Source organism: Lissotriton vulgaris, chromosome 1_2, assembly GCF_964263255.1.
Source record: "Lissotriton vulgaris chromosome 1_2, aLisVul1.2, whole genome shotgun sequence".
Lineage (NCBI taxonomy): Eukaryota > Metazoa > Chordata > Amphibia > Caudata > Salamandridae > Lissotriton > Lissotriton vulgaris.
In genome coordinates this window covers 32,309,341-32,326,614 of record NC_141686.1, presented here as the reverse complement: position 1 = coordinate 32,326,614, position 17,274 = coordinate 32,309,341, and the positions used below count along the sequence as shown (strand labels likewise).

At 52.3% G+C, this 17,274-nt stretch overlaps 1 protein-coding gene and 2 non-coding genes across 6 annotated transcripts in view; 1 reads left to right on the top strand and 2 right to left on the bottom strand.

Annotated features, from left to right (window-relative positions):
* Positions 1-17,274, top strand: part of BICD1 (BICD cargo adaptor 1) — an 808,512-nt gene that overhangs the window by 311,568 nt on the left and 479,670 nt on the right. The window lies entirely within an intron of this gene.
* On the bottom strand, positions 14,215-14,323 carry LOC147733873 (U6 spliceosomal RNA). Its single transcript, XR_015308010.1, has one exon. It is a non-coding gene; the product is annotated as a U6 spliceosomal RNA (small nuclear RNA).
* LOC147733872 (U6 spliceosomal RNA) lies at positions 15,065-15,171 on the bottom strand. Its single transcript, XR_015307955.1, has one exon. It is a non-coding gene; the product is annotated as a U6 spliceosomal RNA (small nuclear RNA).

The following is a 17,274-nucleotide window of genomic DNA, read 5'->3' as shown; positions in this document are numbered from 1 at the left end:
TGAGGGCGATAGATAGTTAGACAGATAGAGTGAGGGTGATAAATAGATAGAGTGAGGGCAATAGATAGATAGATAGAGTGAGGATGATAGATAGAGTGAGGGCGATAGATAGATAGAGTGAGGGCGATAGAGTGAGGGCGATAGATAGAGTGAAGGCGATAGATAGATAGATAGATAGATAAATAGATAGATAGATAGATAGATAGATAGATAGATAGATAGATAGATAGATAGATAGATAGATAGATAGATAGATAGATAGATAGAGTGAGAGCGATAGATAGAGTGAGAGCGATAAATAGAGTGATGGCGATTAACTTAGTGATCCTGAAGTACCTCACTCTGAGAACACACTCAGAGTGAGGCTTTCCGTTAGTGTAACAACAGTATGCCAGCGCGCATGCGCATACGCATTTTCCTCTAGGCCTTTGCATTATTGATACAACTGCCTCGCACGCACCAAGCAGGATGAAATACTTCCTGCTTCGCGCAACCGCACAGCGGCAAACTTCTTTCACCGCTTCTGATGCAGACACAGAGACGAGACCCGCCCATGGGCGGCGACCGGTTCCAGATGCTCTACGCGCATGAAGCAGGTTGACACACTCCCTGCCTCGCGCAACCGCACAGTAGCAGTTTCTAGATGTCCGCATGGAAATACTTACCAGAAAGACCTTCAATGGGCATTCAGGTAACCAGGCAGCAGTGCACAACGGCAGACCGTTAGACACCGGATAAACCACAGTGGCTCCCTATTAACATCAACAGGCACCAATTAGCCCACACAAGCTTACTATATAAGCGTCCCACTCTCACCACTCACTCGACATCGAGGAGAGGAAGAGGATGCAGACAGGTGGAACGGCGAAGAGCAGATTGATATACAGTAAGAGTGTGGATGTGTGAATGAGTGTTCTTTCACTTTTCAGGTTTTGCCTAAACAGTAGGAACCTTTGCTGCTCCAGGTTACTGATCAGAATTTTATAATTACAGAGTATGTTTTCTGTTTTCTCCCCTTTTCTCCTTATCCATGAACATTTTCAAGTCTAGCTCTGGACCAAAGAGGTCCCTGCCCTCACCCTCCTTTGACAGGGTAAGCAAGACATATGCATTGTCATTATCTCTGTGCACAGATGTATGATTTTGCCATCCTTGCACAAGTACAGCCTTTTACAGTTAATGACGAGTATTCTAGGCCTACTTTAGATTGTTTGTTCAGTTATTTCTCTACACTCGTTTCTCTATAAACCTTTAATGTCTAATTTCAGGCTTTAGAAACCAAAGCCAACATTTCAGTAGAGTGTGTCTTTTCACCCCACCCAGTGAATTTCCTCATACCGGAGCTCGGTGAGAGTGGAGCCCTTACACATAGGTCCTGATGAATGCCAAGGACCCAAATGGGCCACAAGGCAGAAACATGTTGACCCTTTGACTTCGGTGGGAGGACCATCATATCCTCAATACACCGACCACGATTTTAAGGTACCATACAGATGCTAGTAATATTAAAAGTAATGAGACATATGTAATGGCTTTTTAATTCACTTTTTGTTTTCCTTCTGGGCCCCCACTTAGTTTAGAAGTGCATCCCTGTCGTCAGGTGTATGCCCGCACTCTACCAAACCGAGTTTCTAGAGGGCGAGGACTGGTCAATGATGAAGCATGTGTTCACAAAAAGAGGACAAAGTTCCTATACCAGGGTGCAAAAGTCACCCGTGTAATAGGGTGCAAGCAGTCACCCGAACATTAAAAACAGGAAAGAGTGGGGAAAAGTAATCTTAGGTAAAAAGTACCCTGATAAGAGAGGGAAAGACATTCTACATCCTCTGCTGCCCTCACACACCCCGGAGGATGTCATGCTTCATCATCGGGCGTTTTGCTCCTCGTAGGGCCGGCGCTGCAATTCCCTACGGGTCCCCCGAAGGGTCACTTATCGGAGATCTTTTAGAGGATTAGCCGGATGTTGCATGCGGGTGTGAGGGGAAAGGTAAGGGAGGATAAATCAATGACGTGCAAACATAATGGTGTAGTAAAATCAAGGGTATGGAAGCAGCGACAAGATTGTCTAGATAACCCTTGGCAGTTGTTAGTACTGCTTAAAAATTGACTGACCCCACAAGGCCCACTATGCCTGGGTATCACTAGTCGTGGTCAACATGTTTCTCGGCTCTATCGCCCGTAGGTCATTGGCGCTTCTTCAGGACCAAAAATAAGAACAGTGAAGAGCACGTGAACAAAATACATAAAAGTTAAAATGAGAACCCTCTTATCTCAGCCAGGGCGGGAAAGAGGACATGTGTCCCCGCTATGTGGTTATAGCTCCTACATAGAAGCTGCTCCTGGATGATACCTAGAAAAAAAGAAAACAAGGTAAGCGTCTGTGAGCATCAGTAACAACTTGATGCATCACAAAGTGCCACTTACGTGTACACAGTGCTTCAAATAGAAAGATTAAGCAGGCACACAATGATGAAGCATGACACCCGGTGGTGTGTGAGACCAGTCTTTCACATTTTGTGAGGTGCCAGCACTCACAAATCTGAAGTAAATGCACTTAGTCTTTTAACACTGGGAGCAGCTTCAGTGTGTTATAATATTATTGTCTGAGTCTGCTTGCTCCTGGTACCCCGTGCCTCTGGTTCCCTTGGCCCAGACACACTCTGGACCCTCGTGGTCATATTTCATAGGGGCTTGAGCCAGGGTTGGACTCAAACCCGGCTCCTCTGGGGCCAAAGCAGGCAGTGATGGCATTTTGCATCATAACCTCCAAATCACTGCCCTTGCTAGACTTCAGCGCTCAGCTCACTGAGCCATCCTCTCAACGTATCCTGGGTTGCCCCCTTAGGCGCCGCAGTTTTTGCCTCCAGGGAAGCCTGCCTTTCTGGCCACGTTGTACTCGTCAATGTCCCCAGGTGCCCGATGCCTTCTCAGGGCATTGCCGTCCTGGCTACAGTTGCCGGTAAGGCGGGCCAGTGTACTCTTCCCTGCTAGAGATGGTGCTACTGGTCGTGGGCTCCTCGATGCTTCCTGCAGCTGCCTCCTGCTCACTGCAGCTGGATTTTCCTGATGGCTCAACCTTGTAGCCGGCAGTCCACCAAGATCCTTCAGCTGATGGCCCAGCACCGCGATCCGACGAATACAATCCAACTTGGAGTGGTCAAGTTATGCCCATGGTGTTGCACCCTGTTCTTTTAACCCTCTTTTCCCGCACATGTCACTTCCTTCTGATTGGAAGGTTTGAACAATGCTGCCCAATTGCCTGCGTCCAATTTCACTGGCTTACGCCTTGCGTGTTCTGGGGGTCCCGCCCTCTGAAGGCATTCATCCCGCGACATGTCACGCCCCCAGTGGTCAGCAGCCCTGACATCTCTTGAGCCTGCCTCATAACTGCTGTACCTGCCCTATAGGCACCCAGAGCTAGATTTACTATTGAACATTTAAGCGTTAAGAATGACATGATTCTGCTGTCAGCCAGAGTTTTGAGGGATTTCAACACAAAACCCCATACATACAAAAAAGGGCCACAAATAAACCATTCTGCACTGCATTTGTAGCATTCTGTCTCCATGTGCAGGTATGGCTGTAAGCTAGCGCCCTCCTCGTGGGGAAATGAGAGGGCTGAAAAGCAAATCCAGGTGCATCTGTTGTGACAATTTTTTTTTTTAGATCATTAATAACAGTTGTTTATGTAGTGCTTGCTCACACAATAATTGTGCTTCATAGCAGTGTAGATAAATCTTTGTACTTTTACAACGTTCAAGATATTGCCCTTGGATAGGTGCACGGCTAAGGGGTTCACAGGCTGATTTCATACTTTCCACCAGAAACTTGCACACTGAGCTCTGCAGCAGTATCATTAAAACATTTATCTAAGACGTCTAGATTGAGTGATAATAAATGTTATTATGAATTAACTGCTTGCATAGATAGCGTGCGCTTTAAGATGAACTGTTTCACTTCTGTTTTCAATTTGGCTAATAATATTACAAAAGTCAATGCTGCACAATTCTGCCACTTAAATTCGAAAGAAGCAATCACGCACTTCGAGCCACAGCCACAAACTAATATGGCAGCAGGACCCGAGCACACTGAATGTCTCATGCAATTCACAGTTAAATGCTGCAGCTCGAGTCTCATGGCGGCCTGCGCGCTGAAACAGGTGCATTCATTGTGGGCAGTTTATTCTGCATGGCTGCCAAGGTTCCAGATTGCTTTGTGTGACATTTTCATAATTTCAGTGTAATTATGAGTGACATTTCAATGACTATGAATGACACTTTCTCGCTAGCAAAATCAAGTCACAATCCAACGTGATCAAATCCAGGCGAAGTTTAAGTTTTATCCATATAGGAAATCTGGTTTCCTGTAAGCGGTATGTACATGGGGCACCTCGGCTCCTTGGGAGTGAACAACGTGATCTAAGGGCAGCCAGCAGCGTCAGTGAAACACAGTCATTATGTTGTATGGGGGAGGGGGTCCAGGAGCATGAAAGCCATGTAAAAGAGATGCTCTCGCCTAACTTTCCTGAGGTGCCAGCCGCAACAAAGACAAAATCATCCAGATCCTGCACGAAGCCCACTTTGCTACCCACTGACAGTGGGGCAGGCGCCTTGCATTGGCCACTGATGGGCATATAAGGGGCCTCACTCACCTATGCCAGTGATAAAGGTTAACCAGCCATCTGCCACTCCTATGTCGCAGAGGCAGCCCCCAACGGGGGCCTAGGAGGCCGGCGCCATAACCAACGTCGTGCCCCGTACACAGAACTGGTTTTCTTTGGCGCCAAAAGAGCCCACAGAGCGGGAAGACACCTGCCCCCCCCCCCCTCCGGAGCCCCGGTAGCTTCAGGAGCGAGGTACAGCAGCCCGCTTTGCCGCGAGCCAGCCATTTTTCCTGCAACAGCGAGAGGCCGGGATCGCCCGCAACAGCCCCTCTCAACCAAAGCTTACCTCGTACAGCGAGGAGGCATGGGAGATCAAGGCTGCCGGTTTCCTGCAACGGGCGAGTATTGCTGGTGCGGCCCGGGTATTTCCTTGCACCCCGGTAGCCTCAGGAGCGGGGCGCAACAGCCCATCTGGCCCCGAGCCATATCGAGGCACGACAATAAGCCCAGGCTCGGGTACGGAAGTTCACCTCCAGTGGGGCTGCTCTCAATCGTGGGCAACCTTGTTGGATTTGTTTGGCGGTCGTGCCTGGTCGCGAAAGCGGCCCGCTGCTGAGCGCGGACCTTTGCTTTCCATATTTCCGGATGACATTTGAACTGGAGGTCCTGCTGGTGGGCATGCAATTGGAGGCACACTCTGGGTTTGGGTCACGCCAACCCACTGTGGATATATACGTGACATTATTGGGGGCATTCTAGCGCCATTTTCCATAAATCAGGAGTAGGCACTACAAGTACCAGAATTCTTTCTGCCCAACCGGACATAACACCCCGCCCACTGTCTCCTGATCTCCAGCAAATCCCTCTTCATTTGTTTCACCAGTGCCAGTCCCTTACACTGCACCAAATCATTTTCACCCAAGTGGATGACTACCACATCCGGACAGACCCCCCCGCCCCCCGCACAACATTGTTCAAAACCGGCACCAACTCGTGCCAACGCATGCCCCCTTTTTCCCTCCAATGACACCTAAACAACTGCTCATCCAATTCCAAATTGAGGTTCCTGTGTTTCTCCCATTCGGCCCTCTCCGCTCTCTTTACAAAGAAATGGCCCACCACGTATATGCTCATCGCTGCCGCAGTAGGCCCCGCCACCGCACCTGCAAAGATACATATGTAAGCAGCGAGCCCAAACTTCAAGTCTACTCCACACCTTACCCCCGCATCCTGACATATGTCCTATAGCAGTCTGATTTCCAGCGTCCCAGCTTCTTAATCTCCTCTTTCCCCCAACCCTTTCGCGCCACCTCCGTCGCCGCCCCAATGCGAAAGGAATGCGTCCCGAATTCCTTCGGGTCCTCACCCATAGACCGTAGGGCGTGCCGCAGGACCCACAGCAACTGTGCAGCTGTCACACGACCAACCTCTTTCCTGCCAAAGACCTCCGCACCATCCTGCACCCGTCCGGCCGCCAGCCTTCTCCCCCATTCCGCCGGACACACCGCCTCCGATCCCCCGGGACCCAACACCACCCAAGTACCCTCCCCACGCTGATCTGTTTTGGACCTTCGCAGCCGCACCGCAACCTCCCGGCCGCGCAACTCCACCTCCCCCCAGGTCAAACTCGGACGTCCTTTCAACCCCACCAACTCCGACACCCGGAAGGCTCCGAAAAACATCCATGACATCAGCGTGGAAAACAACACCGTCTCCGTCTGGTCCCTGCACACTACCGGTAAACGGCACACCAAACCCTCCAACATCGCCTCCGTAATTGGCCGTCTCAGCCGCACGCGTGCCCCCTTCTCCCTCTCCCAACCCTCCAGAAAATGCCCCCCCAACTCTCCCGCCGAAGGTGCATAACCCCACCAGAGCTTGCCCATAATGGCCACCCCTGCCAGTTTCCCTGCGATCGTCACTCTCGCCAGTCCTTTGTCCATCAAACCCAGCATGAACCGCACTACCTGCTCCTTCCGACGCCACTTGCCGCGCTGCCTTACCACTCCAAAACGTAGAAACTCCAGCCAAGCCTGCTCATAACTCCTCCACGTGGACGCTGCCAGGGACGACTTCACCAACTGAACGACCCACGCTCTCCCACCAACCACAGCTCCTCCGGCACCTGTGTCTTGTCCGCCGCAGCCTCCGTGGCTAGCCCATGGAACCTCCGCCGCTGTGAACGAGACAAAGCATCTGCAATGTCATTGTCCACTCCCGGCACATGTTGAGCCTGGAACAAAATATCATGCTCCAAACACCTCAAGACGAAAACGCGCATCAACTTCAGCACCTGGGGCTCCCTTGCGGACTGCTGGTTCACCACCTGCACCATCGACATATTGTCCACCTTGAACAAAACACACTTGTGCGCCAACTCCTGCGCCCACACTGTCACCGCCACCACCAACGGGAACAGCTCCAGGAATGCAATGCTCCTACCCCCCGCCTGCCACTGCTCCGGCCATTGCTCCGCGCACCATCTGCCTGCCCAGTAGAGGCCAAAACCTCCTACTCCCGCCGCGTCCGATGACATTGTCACGTCCCACTCCCAGTCCTCCGGGGGCGCCATGGGCACTCCATTGAAACGCCCCAGAAAAGCCAGACACATGCTCAGGTCCTCTCTCGAGCCCGCCGACAGGCGTACATGATGATGGGGCAGCGTCAACCCGGACAAGGCCAACCCCAGTCGACGACAAAAGGTCCGCCCCGCTCGCACCACACGGCACGCAAAGTTCAAATGACCCAGCAACACCTGGACCTCTCGCACCGTCACCTTTCGCCTAGCCAACATGCCCTTCACCAGGTCCATCATCACCACCCGCTTTTCCTCCGGTAGGCGTGCTTCCATGGCCGCTGAGTCGAGCTCTATCCCGCGGAACGACAGCACCGTGCTGGGACCTTGAGTCTTCTCTGGTGCCAAAGGAACCCCTAGGTAACCCATCAGGTCCGTAAAACTGTCCTGTCGATGCTGGCAGTCCGTCGAACCGGGCCGACCCACCAGGAAGAAGTCATCCAGGTAATGCGTCATCTCCTCAGAGCCTGTGCGCCAGGAAAAAACCCACTGCAAGAAGGAGCTGAATCTCTCAAACAACGCACACGACACGGAGCACCCCATGGGAAGCGCTCTATCTACGAAAATGAAGCCGTCAAACTGGATCCCCAGCAAGTGATGATCCGCCGGATGTACCGGCAGCAACCGAACCGCCGATTTTACATCGCATTTTGCCATGAGCGCCCCCCGACCTGCTGTCGTCACCAACCTCCTCACGACGTCCACGGACGAGTACGACACCGACGCCAACTCTCCTGAGATAAAGTCGTTCACCCACGTGCCCACCGGCCATGAGAGATGTTGAATCAACCGAAATTGACCCGGCTCCTTTTTCGGGACCACCCCAATTGGTGAAATGATCAAATCCGACAACGGCGCCTCCTCAAAAGGCCCAACCATCCTCCCTTCCTTCACCTCCTTGAAAAGCTTCTCCCGGACGATACCTCTGTGCGCGTTCACGGACTTCAGGTTCTCTGCCCACCGATCCGCGGACCCTCGTAGCCCAACCGTAAACCCTCCCTGAAACCCTGACGAAGCACGGCTGCATCGTTCACCCGCGGATAAGCTGCCAAAAGAGGTTCAAGTCGGTCCAGCCTATCCGGTGTACGAGCCTTTTCCCAAGGTACTCCCCCCCCCCCGCCGCCCCTTCTCCCACCACTGGGCACGGCCGCCGGTTGCTGACACTGTGCGGGGCCACCCCCAAGCCCCCAGCAGCACACCACCGGGTGACGCCTCCCGCACTTGGAGCATTCGTGCCGGAAACGGCACGCCTGCCGGAGACAGGAACCTCTGTTGAAGTCCCAGCAGGCCTCGACGCTGTGAGTACTCCCGGCAACCCCGCCCCCACCCCCCCACGGGTGGGGCGGGCTGAAAAGGGGGGCGGCGCCAGCGGCAAACCACTGGCCGTGAAGATGGTGCGGCCAAATTTTGCCCCACTCATCGTCTGCTAGTACAAGTCTGCATCCAACTCTCCCCACTTTGCCTCCGGATCCGATGCCATGCGCGCCCGAAACTCCTCATCGTAATGTGACGAAGCATTACCTCCGTACGTCACTTGTGCCCGCCGCACCACGTCCATATACTTGAACAGTGCGACCGCCCTGTCGGGGTACTTTTCGCATTACACACTGGCATATATCAGGAAAGCCGCCGACCAATTCTCAATGGTAACCGGCACCTTAGGTCGCCTGGCTAACTCCTGCTCCTCCTCCTTCGACCCCTCTTTGGCCATCAACTCCCTGTGGAGCAACTTCAAAATCTCCACATACTCCCCCTTCCAGATCTTCTCTTTAGTTGCCAGTGACAAATGCGCCCCCAGTGGCTTCGCTACCCCCATGTACGGCAGCTTCCTGACCGGCACCTCACAGCTCTCCTTTGCCCCGACGCTGGATGCCGCCGACCCTCCGGACTTCGCCGCCTCTCCTGTCCCTGTGCTCACCGACGCCGCGTCACCTGCCTCCGTACACACCCCGGCATCCATCACATACCTGCCCTTTACCAATCTCACCTCATCCCCTCCCCCAGCATCCATCCCCACCGACACCTGGCATCCGCCATTCGCACCCCCAGCCGCCTGACCTCCATGAGGCCCGCCCAAGCCACTCCCCAACCGTGCACCGGTCTTACCTGGCGTCAAGGCTGGCGTCCTCACCGGATCCCGCCGCCTAACCAGTTCCGCTGGGGGGGCCGTCACTCGCAACTTCTTTCCAATTTCATACAGACTGCTTTCCCACTGCCTTTCTGGCTTTCGTCCCCTTCAGAACTTTTTCAGATTCCTTGCAGTCACCTTCCCTGATTCCCTACTACCTGAATGGACTTTATGAGGTTTCGACCTCAATGCTTTTCCTCAAATCTTCCCTAAGTATACCTTAGGTTAACACTTGTTCCTGATCCATAGCAGACTCTTGACTAAGCTTCTGAGATGCTGATGTTTCTTTTGTCCTGTTAAAATTTTCTTCATGGAACTTCCCTGGTTGCGAGTTCTCTTAGTGCCTAACCATCCTTGGCCTTGGAAGATTTGGATTACTAATGTATAGGTGTGAGAGTCTAAGACTATTGTATGAGGACCAAATATTAATGTTGTTAATTTGCATCGCAAAACTGAACTGCTTGTTTGTTTGATTCTGGTCTACCTCGCTTTCTCCAAAAGGCTTGGACTCCCAGTTGTTATTCTGTACCTTTGCAGCATGGTCTTGAGGGTAGTGTATTTGAACTTGATTATTAATTTGTAATAAACCTTTTTGAACTTGGCTAGCAATTGCTTGTCTTCATTGTGCAGCCAAGAGGGCCGTCCTGTTAATTGACAGTTTGCATGTAAATGAGTAACATGACATCACATGTCTGGACCCTTTTTTCTTAGAGGATTATAGATGTTGTCATGGGGGGAGACAAGATATAAACATGGGCTTGGTAAAGCCAAAGTGGACTAGCCGTGCCAGAGAAAAAGAGCACGCAGAAGACTGATCAAAGGTAAAACAGTATGAGAGAAGTTACAGCTATATTTCATTTAGCTATCAGAGGTCAATGAAGCACAATTCCCATGGACTGTAAAGTGCATCTGTACAGGGGTTGGGATGTTTTTTGTAATGTTTATTATTTGTAATATTTATTTGAATTGTAATTGTAATTATTTGTAATAATAAACTGTAGAGATAGGCTCTCCATTTCCACCCTGCGAGTGCAGTCTTTCGTCCCACGAAATATAATGGTGTATTTTCAGCAGGGGTCACTCTTATATAGGGCATAACAATTTAAACACTGAGGTGGTGCTTCTAGAAGATGAGGTAACATAGCAGCTTTAGGGTGCCACCTAGTGATGGTACCAAGTTACTGATAAAAGTTGTTACTTAATCCTTCATAACTCATAATGCCTAACCAGCCACAGAAGAGAAATCTGATTTATTGACCCTCCTTCTCCCATATGCCGCCCAAAACAGATATAGGTGGGCTGAAATGGAGAATTGTGGAGTTTGGAGAAAACATTGCGGGGAAAAACTACGCCTATTACTGACTTTTGCTTCAAATATTTGATTTTAACATATCACTGTTTAGGCCTTGTCTAAGGCATTGCTCTTGCCGAGATGATATTAAGTAGGGGTCTCAGAAATGCTCCCAAAGGCGGATTGCCTACAGTTCATGTGTGTGGGCTCGTGCACATCTCACACCATTTTGGTTTGCTTGCAGCCAGCATCAGACTTCAAACACTTCAGAGGAATCCGCTCGGGCGCTCCTACTAACATAAATTAACAAGTCATTGTCACAAAGCTTCACAGGAAATACCAGCGACGCCATAAGGACAGCAGGCAGCCACAACCCATCTTCCCCACTACTCTTTTCCTACCCTTTTTCTGTCGCTTTCCAGCCGCTCGACTGGCTTCCAAGAAAATCAAGATTCCCAAGTGAACTGCAGTCTTATTTATTATTCTAAAAAAAAAAGATAGATAGAAACATATCTTGGAAATCGCAATGGGAATAACTTGAGTTTTAGTAACCTTATTTCTTCTCTCATTCGGTTACGCTTCCTGTCCTCTTCTGTTTCATTGTTGCCTTCTCCCCTAACTCTACCCTCTTTGTTCTCCCGGGTTTTCTATTGAATCTCCTCCACCCATCCTATCTCTTTCTCTTATTCTTCCCCTCTACCTATTCAGATTACTTCTCTCCTTCTTTTCCCCCTCCTTATTCTGTTCTCTATCTGCATCTCAATTCATTCTCCCTTATTTGCCCTCTCTTCACTTTCACCGCGCCCATTTTGTCCTGCCTCTTCATTCTGCCCCAACGTCCCTATTCTGTACACTGTTCTCCTACAACTACACCATGGAACTAGGTGCAACCAAACACCAACAAAACCTCACACACAAGGGCATGTCGAGGACTGCCTCGGGGAAGTTTCACCTGATGTGTATGTCTGAGAGCATGTACATATTGTTTCTGTGTGTCTGCGAGCCTTCACAAGTGTATGTGTATTTGAATGTGTGTGAATACGTGACACTACTTTAGTCCACACACACTGCGCCCTCACACTACTTTAGAACACACACATTGCGCCTTCAAACTACTTTAGGCCACACACACTGCGCCCTCATACTACTTTAGGCCACACACACTGCGCCCTCACACTCTGTGCCCTCACACTCGGCACCCTCACACTCTGCACCCTCACACACTCTGCACCCTCACACACTCTGCACCCTCTCACACTCTGCACCCTCTCACACACTACACCCTCACACACTGCACCCTCACACACACTGAACCCTCACATATACTGAACCCTAACACACGTTGCACCCTCACACACGCTGCACCCTCACACACTCTGCACCCTCACACACTCTGCACTCTCACACACTCTGCACCCTCACACACTCTTCACCCTCACACACTCTGCACCCTCACACACTCTGCACCCTCACACACTGCACCCTCACACACTCTGTGACACATAATTATATGCTACATAATTACACTGCTCTCAATACAACATACACTCCAAATACCACTCAGTGCTACATAATTACATGCCACATAATTACACTCTACTGAATGCAACACACACTCCACGCAATACCACTCAGTGCCACATAATTATATGCTACATGATTACACTGCACTCAATGCAACATACACTCCAAACAATACCACTCAGTGCCACATAATTACACGCCACATAATTACGCTCTACTGAATACAACATACACTCCAGACAATACTACTCAGTTCCACATAATTATATGCAACATATTTACACTGCGCTCAACGCAACATACACTCCAAATACCACTCAGTGCCACGTAATTACACTCCACATAATTACACTGCACTCAATGCGACATACACTCCAAATACCACTCAGTGCCACATAATTACACTGCACTCAATGCAACATACACTCCAAATACCACTCAGTGCCACATAGTTACACACCACATAATTACACTCTATCTATCTATTGCATCACCACAGCATCACTCAGCACCACCACAGCATCACTCAGGGGCACCACAACATCACTATGCGCTACCACAGCATCACTAAACGCCACTGCATCACTCGTCGCAACCACAACATCACTCAGCCCACCACAGCATCAATCTGTGCAACCACTCAACAACAACTGGTTCAAATATGTTCTCTCAATGTTTCAAGCTTTATTACAAATGTCACAAAAAGGTGTTAATATTTCACTTCTGTTAAAGGATTTTCGTCACAATAAAATACACTTAACATAATCTTCACAAAAGTTATTTACAAAAGTTTAAGCTATTGCCATTATAAATTACAATAACTTTTATTTAAGTATTATTAAATAAAATTTAAAGCAATTGTTATTTGTAATATCAATACATCTAAGTCACGTAAATACAACACATATTGCATTACAAATGCTATAGGTGTCACATTTGCGAAAGTTAAAAGTATTGGCATTGTAAATGACAAAGCAATTAAATTAGCTATTTTCAAAACCAACACATAAATAAAAAAAATTGTCATTTACAATACCAATAGCTCAAACTTTCCTATTGCGAGACCTATTGCATTGCAAATGCTTGTTTTTTTATTGTTTTTACTAATGAATTTGTGTTGTTATATTTTTATTGCAGCTGTTTTTAACAACTGCTGCAATAAAAAACAATGTAATGATTTGAAGTAATGCCCCGGTTACTTACCGGTAATCTTCATTACTCCGAGTATGGTCTTCCTCGCCACATGACTTACATAGTGAGCATAAGCTCCACGACAGAACCCTCCAAAGCAAAAAAAGCCTCCCACCCCTCCCAACATGGCCGACCAGTCCCACCTGACCTCTATAAGAGGCGGGCCGGCCCAACCAACAGCCTGATCTACCAAGCAAACAATGAAGCCGATAGCCAGACAGGGAGGGGGGGAGGGAACTCATGTGGCGAGGAAGACCATACTCGGAGTAATGAAGATTACCGGTAAGTAACCGGGGCATTACCTCCTCGTTAGTCTTCCTCGCCACATGACTTACATAGTGAGCAAATACCCAAGCCAACAAGGCTTCATTGACCACCATAAGAACAGCACCACACGGTGATGCAGAGAAACCAACACAAGGTTGGGTCAGACCAATGAAAAGAAAACAGGGATCACAGGAAACCTGAAATCAAGACACAAAGGAAAACAAGGCCAACCAGGAGCCGCAGCTCCTGCACTCAGAACGGCCCCAGCGAAGTCCCCCGGGACTGACAGTGACCCATGAACAAGGAGGGGGACGACAGCGTCGGCGCCCGACAAATCACCACAGAGGAGACACCCATGAAGGGAGGCCCAGGACACAGAGCCACTCCCCGTGGCCCGACCCCGGACCCCCGCCGGAACCACCGAACCCAGCGAAGCATAGGAAAGGATGATTGTGTAAGCCAGCGACTCCAGGAGAACTAGAGAGGGCCAGCGGCCCGAGAACCGGACCGAACGACACAAACAGGCCATCCCACCGGGAAAGGGAAGACGAGTGCTCAAGAGAGGCCCAAAACAGCACGCCAGACAACCAGCACAGACAAGAGAGGAACCTTGTCGGCCGGGAAAGGCGGTAAAGCCCAATATGGAACGCTTCACGAATCATGCGTGGCATCCTTGCGCAGGGGCCATGCTTAACCACTCAGTAACGCTCCATTTTCAGTCTAGGTGCTGCCGAAGGAAGTCACCCGAGCCCGGGACACCAGGGAAGGAACCCCGGGAAGGAAACGGGGGACATGCCGGAGGAACAACCTGTCCGGAAAAACCCGTACGAAAGGAGGGGAGGGCACGACCCCCGAACGCCCATCCGCCCAGCAGCCACCAGGGAAAAACCACCTAAAAAAGGCGAGGAACCGCAAAGCCACCGAGGACAGGGGCTCAAAGGGTGGACCCTGAAGAGCTCGTAGAACGAGCGAGACCCCAAGGGGGAGACAGGTAGCGCGTCCGAGGGCGACGGAGAGACCAACACCGGAGCCAAGCGAGCCACCAGGGAATCAGCCCGTCGCACACCGGACTGTGGAAGGCCCGCAAGGCAGCCCACCGGGCCCACAGGGAAGAAGGGGCCACGCCCCAGGAAAACCCCACCCTCAGGAAATCCAAGACCCGCAAGGGATCCACGGAGGCGGGGTCAGCACCACGCCGCCCGCACCAACTCGAGAAGGAAGCCCAGCGCCGGGCACAGGAAGAGAATGTGGAAGACCTGCGGGAGCCCAGCAGCAAAACCACAACCCCAGAAGAACAACCCCGAGCAAGCAGCGACATCTGCGCAAGAATCAGGCCTGCGGACGGAGTCAGGCCAGCCGAAAGAGCCGGCTCAACACCGACACCGGACCAACCACGGAACGGGAAGAACCGGGATCGGCCAGTAGGCCCGAACCGCCAGCTCGCAAAAGGAGAGGGTACCAGGGGCGGCGGACCCCGCCGGGAACCAGAAACAGGAACGCTTCACGAATTTGCGTGTCAACCATGCGCAGGGGCCATGCTAAACTTCTCTGTAACGTCCCAACATTAGTCCACGCGCTGCCGAAGCGAGCACCCAGGAGCACCCCGGCCCTGCCCAAGCGAATCCAGCAGAGGACCCGTGATAGCAGAGGGCACGGGGGAAACGCGTACAGCAGACCGAAAAGGTCAAGCGAAAGACAGGGCAACCACAAGGACCCGGGAGGAGAGAGTAGAACCTGGGCAGGAGGGCCGAGTCCCCCTCCGTGAACAGAGCCACCGGAGGCAGACCGAGTCGAGGCCCCAGGCGCCGAAACACCACCGGGGTCAGGGCGAGACCAGGCAACGAAGGCTAGATCCGACTCAGTCGAACCGCCTCCACCAAGTCGGACCCCGGGGGAAAGACAGCCCGAAGGGACAGGACAGGCGACACCTACACCACCAGGTCGACCGACCCGACCAAGACATGGGGACCCCGAAGCACCGGTGCAAAAGACGGCAGGCCAGGAGGACTGCCAGCAACCCCCGAAGCACGAGGAGCTGCGAGACTGCAGGAGATCCCAACGACCCCCAAACGCCCCGGCCAAAGGACGCCCCCCCCTGAAAGAACCAGAGGGAAGAACCGGGACCAGGCACACGATCCCCGAAGGAGGACAAGCCCGAGACGGGAGCCAAAGGGACCACCGCACCTAGTGCAGGGAGCCGACGGAGGAGAGACACCGCCTGACGAGACGCCTCACCCACGGAAACGATGAGGCCGAGAAGATACACACGTCCAGACAGGGAACACCAAGACCCCCACCCGGGGAAGAAGATCCACCAGGCGGGCCAGGAGCCCAGTCCCCACCCACGGGTCCAGAAAAAAACCCACAGGCGAGACAAGGGAAGGAGTAGGTACCCTAACCCTCCGAGAAGGTGGGATCCCGCGGAAAACCGCAAGACTGGACACCAGCCAGCAAGCCCCCCCCCTCCAGGGAATCCCCAGGAGGGAGATGGCCGAAAGCCAGGATCTAGGGGCGAAAAAGGGAGCGGCCGCACCAGCACGAGACCGGGAAAAGCCGAAAACCCGGGCCCGGAAGCCCTGAACGCCCCACGTGAAGGCCGACACCCCGAAATCCGGGTGGAATGTCGAAGGACCCCACCCAAGAGAAGGCGAGACGCCCTCACCCATAGGCGGACGAGGAGACCGAAGGACGGCCGCGCCCAGGGGAGCGGGCCCCAGACGAAAGGACAGGAGCCAGAACAGGCCCGTCGCAGAAAACACTGTCCCCGCCGATCCGGATGCAGCCAGACCAGACGGCCGAGCCAGCCCCTCGGCCACCTCATCCCACACAACGGACGCAGGCCGAGGAAGGGAGTCGGAGACAAGCGTAGATAACGCACCCAGAGAAACCCCGGGGACAATGCCATAACCTGGAACGAAACACGATTCCGCGTGACATCCCAGCTCCGGGGCCAAGCTAAAAAATTCCGTCGCGTAAGCGACACAAGAAAAAGCGCACAACACCCCCAAGGGTCTCAAGGCGCCGGCACGAATGATTAAAGCCTACAGCACCCAGACTTCCCAGGCCGACTCCCATCCAGGGACTAACCAGGCCCGACCCTGCTCATTTACTGAGAGCGTACGAGATCAGGTGCCTTCAGGGTGGTATGGCCCTATGCCGCAGTGGCACCCCTCCTGGCTCACCCAGTGAGACGACCCACCCGGACACCCCTAAGGTGGAGGCAAGGCACCCTAAGCATCGTGGGGGCCGGTATGAAGAAAAAACAAGCTATTGCCCAGAGAAGCAGACTGGGAGTCCACGAGTGGAAGAGGCCCGAGGTGAGAAATAACCGGTCCGTGGCACCCCATGAACCGAAGCCCCACCGAGGCAGGGAACTGACCACAGATCCCGGGCCAGACCTCCGAAGCAGGGCCGCCGCAATACACCGAGCCACACTGCACCACGATCCATTTAAGCAAAAGTGCTGCCGAAGCGTGCAGGAAAGGGAAGGCCCCGCCGACGGTGACAGAAGAGGGGCCAGGGCCCATGCCACCACGAGCGGACCTCCTGACCACACAGCACACCACCCCATCGGGGGAAACACGGGCCCCCAGGACGAAAAAACCGGAACTGACGAAGCGGGGTCCGAACCCACGCCTGTTAGCTCCTGAACGCGCCACTGGCGCCGGGGGACAATCCGTGCAGCAGCAGAGCTG